This window comes from Apus apus, chromosome 5, assembly GCF_020740795.1.
Source record: "Apus apus isolate bApuApu2 chromosome 5, bApuApu2.pri.cur, whole genome shotgun sequence".
Lineage (NCBI taxonomy): Eukaryota > Metazoa > Chordata > Aves > Apodiformes > Apodidae > Apus > Apus apus.
In genome coordinates this window covers 34,208,503-34,216,878 of record NC_067286.1, presented here as the reverse complement: position 1 = coordinate 34,216,878, position 8,376 = coordinate 34,208,503, and the positions used below count along the sequence as shown (strand labels likewise).

Genomic DNA, 8,376 nt, shown 5'->3' with positions numbered 1-8,376 from the left:
CCCCTCCCTCTGCTCTTCCCCCCTTCCCTCTTTAAAAAACCTAATGATATTTCGCTGGTTATGTCGAGAGATCCGAACGCGGCTATAATTCCTTGCCCGGTAAATATTAAGGCCTTTAAGCAACGTGATTTAACTAATTAGAAAATTTACATCATTAAGTCTCAGGGAGAGAAAAAAAGAGAAACAAATCTGTCAGTCATTTTAAAAGAGACAGGCCCTATTGAAGTGTGAAGAAATCGGCTCTAATTCAAAAAGGCAATCGGGCAGAAAAAGCCCTCAACATTACCCTGCTAGTTATTAATCAGAAGGGGTTTCCCCCCCTTCTCCTTCCCTGCAATGGCAAGAGCTGAAGCACATCGTTAGTTTCTCCCAAAGCTGCCGCACAGTTTCCATTCAGTTTTTTTTCCACTCGTCCATGTCCCATATTAATAGCGAGTATTTGTCCATTCAAGGTTCATAGATTTGAAAATGTTTCGGAATTGGGGAGCTGGAAGAAAAAAAAAAAAAAATCCAACAAAAAAAACCTCAGGCGCCCGGATTCCTCACATCCGCCTCAGCCAAATATAAGGGCTAGGCTGCCCCATCCCCTGCCCCGATTAAAGGGAGGTCCTAAAGTAAATCTGCTCAGTGAGAACTAGATTATTACTTTTTTTCTTTTTTCTTTTTTTTTTTTTTTCCCCTCTCCCTTGCCCGACATTTCTAAATAAGACACAAACCTGAGAACGGAAAGCACCTCCTCCTCCTTTCCCTTCCCTCCCCCCCCTCCCCCAAGGACTAGCTGTGTTTAGTGCCACGCACCAGGCTCAAGCAGAACAATATAAAACTTGAGTGAAAATCAGAGAGATCGGATTACTAATGTCGGGTCGTTAACGAAGTGATGCGGGACGCTGACTGCCGGCGCGGCGAGCGGCAGGAGGAGTCGGTGCCCCCCGGTTTCGGGAGCGCAGCTGGGGCGGCTGCACGGGGAGCTCCGAGGAGGGGAGAAATCACGTCTCTTGGTCCGAACCACAGAGTGTGTTGCAACTCTGTCTCGCTTTCTGTGTCTCTCAAACGCTCTCTCGAATCTTCCCCTTCCAACTGTTCACCGTGGACTATAGTATAAATAATAAATACAACCTACTCTGCGTTTCCTCTCTCCTAATCTCGAAGAATCTGACAGCCGCTTTAATCAAAGGAGTTTGCACTAGTTCTTCATGGAGCTAATTTAAGGAATTTTAAACACGCCTTGGATAAAACCCGGCGATAGGGGCCTATTTCTGATCTCACGGCCCGGGGACGAACTCTCCTGTGGCTCGAGGAATTAACCCCGTGTAAATGGGTTCAGGATCAGCCTTCTGATGGGGATTTTACTTGGCAGACGCCTGTAAAGACAAAATATTCGAGGGGAGGTGTGTGTGGGGAGGGGGAAAGAGCCTCTGTCAGCCCTATTCCTGCTCCCATTTACGTCCCAGAGTCAACTTGTAGTCACCTCTGTGCATAGATGCTTGCAGGCATATAAGGTCTTCACCAGGTCCGGACATATTCCTTTATTAGCGCTACATCTGCTTACGGAAAGATCTTTCGGGCAACCCCGCGGGTTGTGAAGGGCCGAGCAGGCAGCTCCCCCTTCCCAGCCCGGAGAGCTGCGGCCGCCGTGCCCAGCCCGGCCCCCGGCAGCCCACCCGCGTCCCGCCACCCTCCCTCAGAGCCCCCGGGTTTCACCGAGAGGGACTTTGTCGAACCCCGTGCTCCTAAATAGAAACATTTATCCCTTTCTCCATAAAAGCAGCTGAATAACCGCCCTTGTACCCTGTGGAAACAGAGTCAGGCAGATTGCTCTGCCAGAGCAAGAGGAGCCGATCGCCCGTACGAAACAGAGGAGAGGGCAGGAGGAACAGTCTTGACTCCCCCCGCCCCCTTTGCATCAGTTTGTCTTGCAGTTATTCAAAATGATTGAGTTTTCTGAAGAAGGCCCTTTAGAGAGAGAACAAAACCAGCAACAAGCTCTTCCCCCCAAAAACAACACGAATATCAACCTGTCCACTGACAGGGTTTGGGAGCTTAGAGGCAATGCAATAAAATTTACGGCATCCTTAACAACTCTCAAGTAAAAGCATTAAAATTCCCTTTAATTGAGAAAACATTGATTTTTAACTCTGGAAAGAACGAACCCGTAATTTAATTGCAAACTTTCACCGACAGAGCGGCATCTCAGGGAGGCCACATTCCATCTTTAATAGAGCCACTTTATGAAGTGAGACAAACAAAGAAAATCTGACAAACAGAAAGACAATTGCAATTGAGGAAAAAAAAAAGTTATTTGCCTTCCTTTTCCTTCTTCCCAACTTCAAACTCTCGTACTCTTCCCTCCCCCTACACCCCCCACTCCCCGATAACAAAACACAAGTGTAAAAGCAAAAGTTTTTTGGATCAAGGGGAGAAGCAGTAGTTCATATAACGATTTGCCTTTACCAGGAAAGGACTGATGCCCAGAAGTTTAAGTGAACATTTTCACAAAAATAGTAGCCTCTTTTCAAAAGGAAACCAATGGGATAACATTTCCTTGTTTTTCCTTGTTAGTTAAAAAATCACTGCTAAATGGAAAGGAAAGAGAAATCCCACCCTCACTTTCTATCTTATTTCTGTATCGGTTTTTGGTATTATAGGAGAGCAAAGAAGTTTTTGTTTGGTGGTTTTTCATTGATCAGTCACTCTGAGCTAATGTAATTATCCTCATCAATAGAAGGCTGCAGAGAGAATCATTATGTGGGTGACATTGATAAATGATCACCCAAGAGCTGCCTTTTCTCTTGGGCACCCCCACATATGACCCTCCCACATACACAAGGTAGCCATAGAAACACCTTGAGATCCTCAAACACTGCTGCAAATGGAAGAATACAGAGAAAAGGAGAGAAATTCAACTTCACACACTTTCTGTCCCCGCTGAAGCCTCCTTCCCATAGCACGGAGCCACCAAGCCGGGCTCCGCTCTGCGCCCCGCGCGGCCTCGCTCCCTCTCACGGCACCACATTAAGAGCTGGCGGGGGTGGGGATGTTATGGGGCTTGTTTCTCTTTTTTTCCCTCCTTTTTTTTTTTTTTTTTTTTTTTTTTTCCCTTCACCCCCCCTTTTTCTGGAATAGTTAAGCAATCAGGTTGCACAAACGATGCACTGCTCTTTCCCTGTGTGCGTTGTGGAACACCCTGGTGAAAAAGTAGCTCTTGGAGATGCGCACCTACAATATCCACTCCTCCCCAGTAATGCAGCTCTTGGGAAATTGTTAAACCCGAATTATTAGCAACGATATTTTAGCCACAGGACTATATATATAAAAAATAATATTTCATACTAAGGCAAAGATTAATGTTTGGTGGTTTTTTTTGTTTTTTGTTTTTTTTTTCCCCGTCGCAGACCCCTTTTTTATGTAGGCATATTCTAAAATATTAAGAGCAGTAATTGATTCATAATGATCCATAAATCGATGCAAGGAAGGGGCTGAGGGTGTTTATTTATTTTATTCCTAAAGCTGCAAGTAAAGTAGCTTTGACACCGTATGGGGATGAAGGGGAGGAGTTGTTTAGCTGTGCGGGGTCATCCATCATCACTGTCGCAGCGACTCTGCCCAGAGGAGCAACCTCCCTTCTGTCTGTCTCTTTCTCGCCACCAAAACTATTAATATTAAAATCTGCCTGCAAACCTTTCCCTCACCCGCCCCTAATCTTGCACCGTCCTTCTCAGCTCAAAAAGATGCTGGGCTTCCCCAGCCTAGGAGCGAGATCTCTCTTCTGCAGCCCCATCGGGTTTCTTTTTTCCAAAAGTGCTGTCAGAAGAGTTAAAAAAGCCGGCCCCGCTCCCTCTCGACTGAACCCAGGGACATGGTGGGGGAGATTTGGAAGGCGGAGACCCCCTCCCGCAGAGCGGAGCCCCCTCCCGCCCTTCTATGGGGTAGCTTGGGGACGCGGCCGCGTCTGGGGAAAGCTTTCAGGAATTTTCCGGGCTTCACGGGGTTTCCTGGCAAGACACACACCGGGGGTGTAAGTGGAGCTAGTGGCCCCCGACCTGCCCCTGCAGAGGCGCCGATAGGAGACCCTGGCTGCCCTCGGGAAGCCGAGGGAGCTGCCGGAGTGACGGGCACAGCCCGCCGGCGGCACCGGCCGGGAGCGTGGGTCCAGCCTGTGCCCACGCCGCGTCCATTCCCCTGACCTGCCCGGCCCCTCCCCGGCCCGCCAGCCCTCGCAAACCTGGTCTGGGGCAATTTCTCTCTCTGCAGCTATGAGTGAAAGGTGGGGGAGCGCCTGGCTCCCCCCGGCATCTCCTCTTCGGGCCGGCGGTGCCCGCTCGCCGCGGCGGGCAGGCTCGGGCGGCCACGCTGGCGGAGGTGCGCTTCCTTCTGCTCTTCACCTGAAAGGCAGCAAAATCTGGAAGAAAAATCTCTCGTTTGTGGTGATTGCAACTCCCAGCCCAGACCCACTGGGAGAAAAGGAAATGCAGGATTATAAACGTGTGTGTGTAAATAAAAGGTGTTTCTTCTGTTACCCTTCGTTTCCCACAGCATAAGCAATTCTTATTCAGACTAGAGTATTTTCTTTAACACTATACCGCTGTCAAAACATTATTCCCGTTTTGGTTGCTTTTGACAGCTGAGCAGTTCTTAAAAATACCAAAATCGGAACCTTCCATACTAAACAGTAAATCTCAGATGAAGAAATCTCTGCACGTTACTGTACCTTGGATTTCAGCAAGACATCTCACAGACAGCACAGCCCAAAACGGGGGAGTGGGGGGCAAAAGGAAAGAAAAAATAATTAAAAAAAACCCCATAACAGTGCAAATACTTAGTTCATTATAAGAAACAATAATCTACTATGGATAAATTCTTCCCCCTCCTTCTATCACTGCGAGGAGGTTTTCTGACATTTCTCCTCAAACTGTAAATAAAAGATCTACAAGGAAATAAAGTACTGATTTTTAAAAATTAAAAAAAAGCCTCCCTTTTTAAGTGCCAACACAAACAATCTTGCCTTTGTATTTTCTGTATCCACAATAATAAGTATTTGGAAATGGGCACCATTTAACCAGGACCGAGAGCATCAAAGCATCAAAGCATCAAGTGAGGAATTGTCATCCTTTAAATTTCATATGAGTGCCTTAAAAAGACACCCACAAAACAGGACTTGATCGCTAAATAGATCCTCACACCCATTCTACTGGCACCCTCCCTTCTGTTGCCACCAGTGTGGGACCGTTTATTCAGCTCAGAAATTAAACATTAACTATGAGGCTGAGGCTCTTTCCACATTCCAAACGTAAAAGTTGTCAAAGTTTTTAATAACACCCCGGCCAGTTGGAATTATGAGGCGGAGGAAAATGCTTTCAAATATACAGATGTTTGTTTCCCAGAAAGTTAAGACAGTTACAAGCCCTTTCCCACTTCCCTCCCCCCAGCAGTAAAGACAAGAGATTTCCCCTTCTCTGTGGGCCCCATCCTGCTCTCACCGACTTAATAGTGCCACTGAGGGCAGTGAAAGGCAGCTCTTCTCTAACAATGCTGATGTCTTCCTAGTTCAAACTATCCTTTAGTTGCTCTAAAATGCCACAAGCTTTTGTTTAAAAAACCTCTCCCCTGATCCTGCATCACCTATCTATATACAAAATGTCAATTTAACATTTTCCTTCATTAGTTGATGATCTTTTTTTTTGTTGTTTGTTTGGGGTTTTTTTCCCTCTGAAAGCAACTGAAGACAAGAAAAGCAGAAAAACCACCTCAAAAGCTAAATTATGCAATCCTTACATAGGTAAAACTCTCATTAAACTCAAAGCTGCTTTTCTCCTCCTAAAACTTCCAAACCTACTGTGGCATTACAGCCCTTCTTCACCTCTGAGCTATATAGCTGGAGTTAAGGTCTGTGATGGTTATAGATGCAAATACACATACACTTCACACACATGGGCTTACTGGTCTCGTGTCTGGGCCTTCCAAATTCAAACTCAGCTTCTACGCTACTAGCAGATAGTACAGATATTAGACACAGCTCTCTGAAATGCAAGCTGATGAGAGAACATTTAAAATTTCATTTAATCTCGCATAAGTATAGGACCGATAATCAGCAGAAAGATATAAGCTCATATGTTCTTTCATTCAATTATTCTACTAATGCCGATTACAAGGTTGTTTCTGATTTTCCAGCCTTTCTTCCCAATGCTGATAAGAAATGTATTTGAGACATCTCTCCCGATAACTTCAGCCTCTCCAAAGCATGATTAAAAACACAAAAGCCTAACAAAAAATCAAAAATGAAATATTTATTACCGCATTTTGTGACTGAACACCTTTTTTTTTTTTTCTTTTTAAAACATAACGTCACAGTCCTCATACAAGTATTTTAATGTAAATTTTGACAAAGCTTAAAGGTAACAGCATTTTCTTCTAGTGAGGAACACGTGCTGAGAAAGGAAGAATTCATGGACATACAATACCAATTCCACAGCAGATCTGATACTAGCAAAAACATTCTTTTTTTTTTTTTCAATTGAGGTAAACACATAGAATATCTAACATGAAACAATTAATAGACCGAACTCTGTACGAAGTTTGTTACAGTATTCTCTTGCTTTTTTTCCCAAGCTTTGAGTTCATTATAAAGTCCTAGGTTTGGTGCAAAGACCATTAGTAACTTCTTTCATTGAGGAAAGCTGCCCAACTTTTAGTTTTGTTTTGTCCAAAGCCAAGGCTCAGAACTACTGGAAGAAGCTCCTGCTCTGTCTGTTCTGTCTTTTAAATCTTCACCTGCAAACTCTTTGAAGAAGAGTCCAAAAAAAAAAAAAATAGACTGGGGAGGAATGGGGAGAGACTTAATGAAGCACAAACTATAAAGATCTGTTTGAAACTAAAGGACACATTTTGTGAAGGAACAAAACGAGGGAATGGCAAGGCCTTCTTGGAACAGTCTTCTGAGTGACGAGAGACCCAGCAAGACTTTTCGTCTTCATCTCCAGGGTAGTTCTTTTCTCACTGGCCAAAACAGGTCTTTCATGGATAGTGACTTCACTGCTGAACCAAAACAGTCATTCTTTTGGGAACAACACACATAGTGTGGAAAACAAGGATTTTTTTTTCTTCTAAAACTATTTGAGGCAACGTAACGGAGTGATCAACAGAAATGTACAAGTTAACTTAGTTCCTATGTTTATACTACAGTAGTTATAACTCTTGGAGTCTTTTTTTTTTTCCAGAGGATCTGTACATGGACATACTCATTTCAGTGAGTCCATGATTTCACATTTGTGTTCTTGTTTCGTTGGTCCTCTGTTGTTGATGAAAAATGACAAAGTAAAAAATAATCACAGCTGTTTGGAATTTCGTATTAATTGTCAACATCTGGTCAAAGTTCAAAAGTCTTAAAATAGTTTTTGTTTTTGTTTTTGTTTTGTGTTTGTTTGTTTGTTTTCCTTGAGTTCCCTTATACTATTGGGCATGAATGTCCATAACCTCTCCACCAACACTGGGATCTACAGAATTTAACATTGTGGGGCTCTGTGCTGACATGGTCATTCCAGGGTGGGTAGGGGGTCCTCCGTGCATCATCATGGCTGGGTGATGGGAGTGACTTGGCAAATATGAATGGATTTGGGGTCCATGTCTTAATTGAGTAGGGTGTGGGGTCATCTGGGGAGGAGTGTAACTTGGCTGTGCCATACTCATACCCATAGGACCACCCTGAGATACGTAGTCCCCTGGCATGCCTTGCAAACCTAGACAAAAAAAAATGGGGAAAAAAAAGCAGGTCAGATTCCTCAACGTTTTTACAATTTACCCATTTAAAATGAACAGGAAAAACAACAGACACTGCAAATCTTCCATCTAAAATTAGCTGCAGATTCTTGCCAATGTTTGCAGACATTCAAATTCTAGTTTGCATTTAATTTGATCATTCAGCAGGATAATGCACATAACAGAACTAAATATTGAGCACAACTGAGTATCACAAAATGTAAGTGTACTTTAAAAAAACCTAGTGGGTGAATTCCTATGATAAATTTTACAAAGAGGCTGGCTATATGTAAAGACTTGTCAATTGAGCATAAATATCTGATTCACTTCTCTTTGGTGCTTTGGCAATGTAAAAGGCTATATCCTGCCTGGGTTTTGCCTAAGCAGTATCAATGCAAATTCCACACACAGATCAATGGGCCAAACTGCATAAATGAACAAAACTGAGATACCAACAAAAGTCCTGATCTTTGAAGTGCTAAGCAACTCCTGAAAGATGCTGAATGCTTTCAACACTCAGTTAAGTCAATGGGGTATGCTGCTGCTCAGTACCTTAAAGGTTTAGCCCTAAAAGTACATGTCGTGTTTTTCTCCTAGAACAAATCTTAAAATCCTATTATATCA

The 8,376-nt window shown here is 43.8% G+C and overlaps 1 protein-coding gene across 2 annotated transcripts in view; it reads right to left on the bottom strand.

The window, feature by feature from the left end:
* Positions 1-6,264: 6,264 nt before the first annotated feature.
* Positions 6,265-8,376, bottom strand: part of MEIS2 (Meis homeobox 2) — a 171,952-nt gene continuing 169,840 nt past the window's right edge. For both annotated transcript variants that reach the window (XM_051621289.1, XM_051621288.1), the window contains exon 14: positions 6,265-7,733. The gene's annotated coding sequence lies outside the window, so the exon portion shown is untranslated. The remainder of the gene's footprint in view (positions 7,734-8,376) is intronic.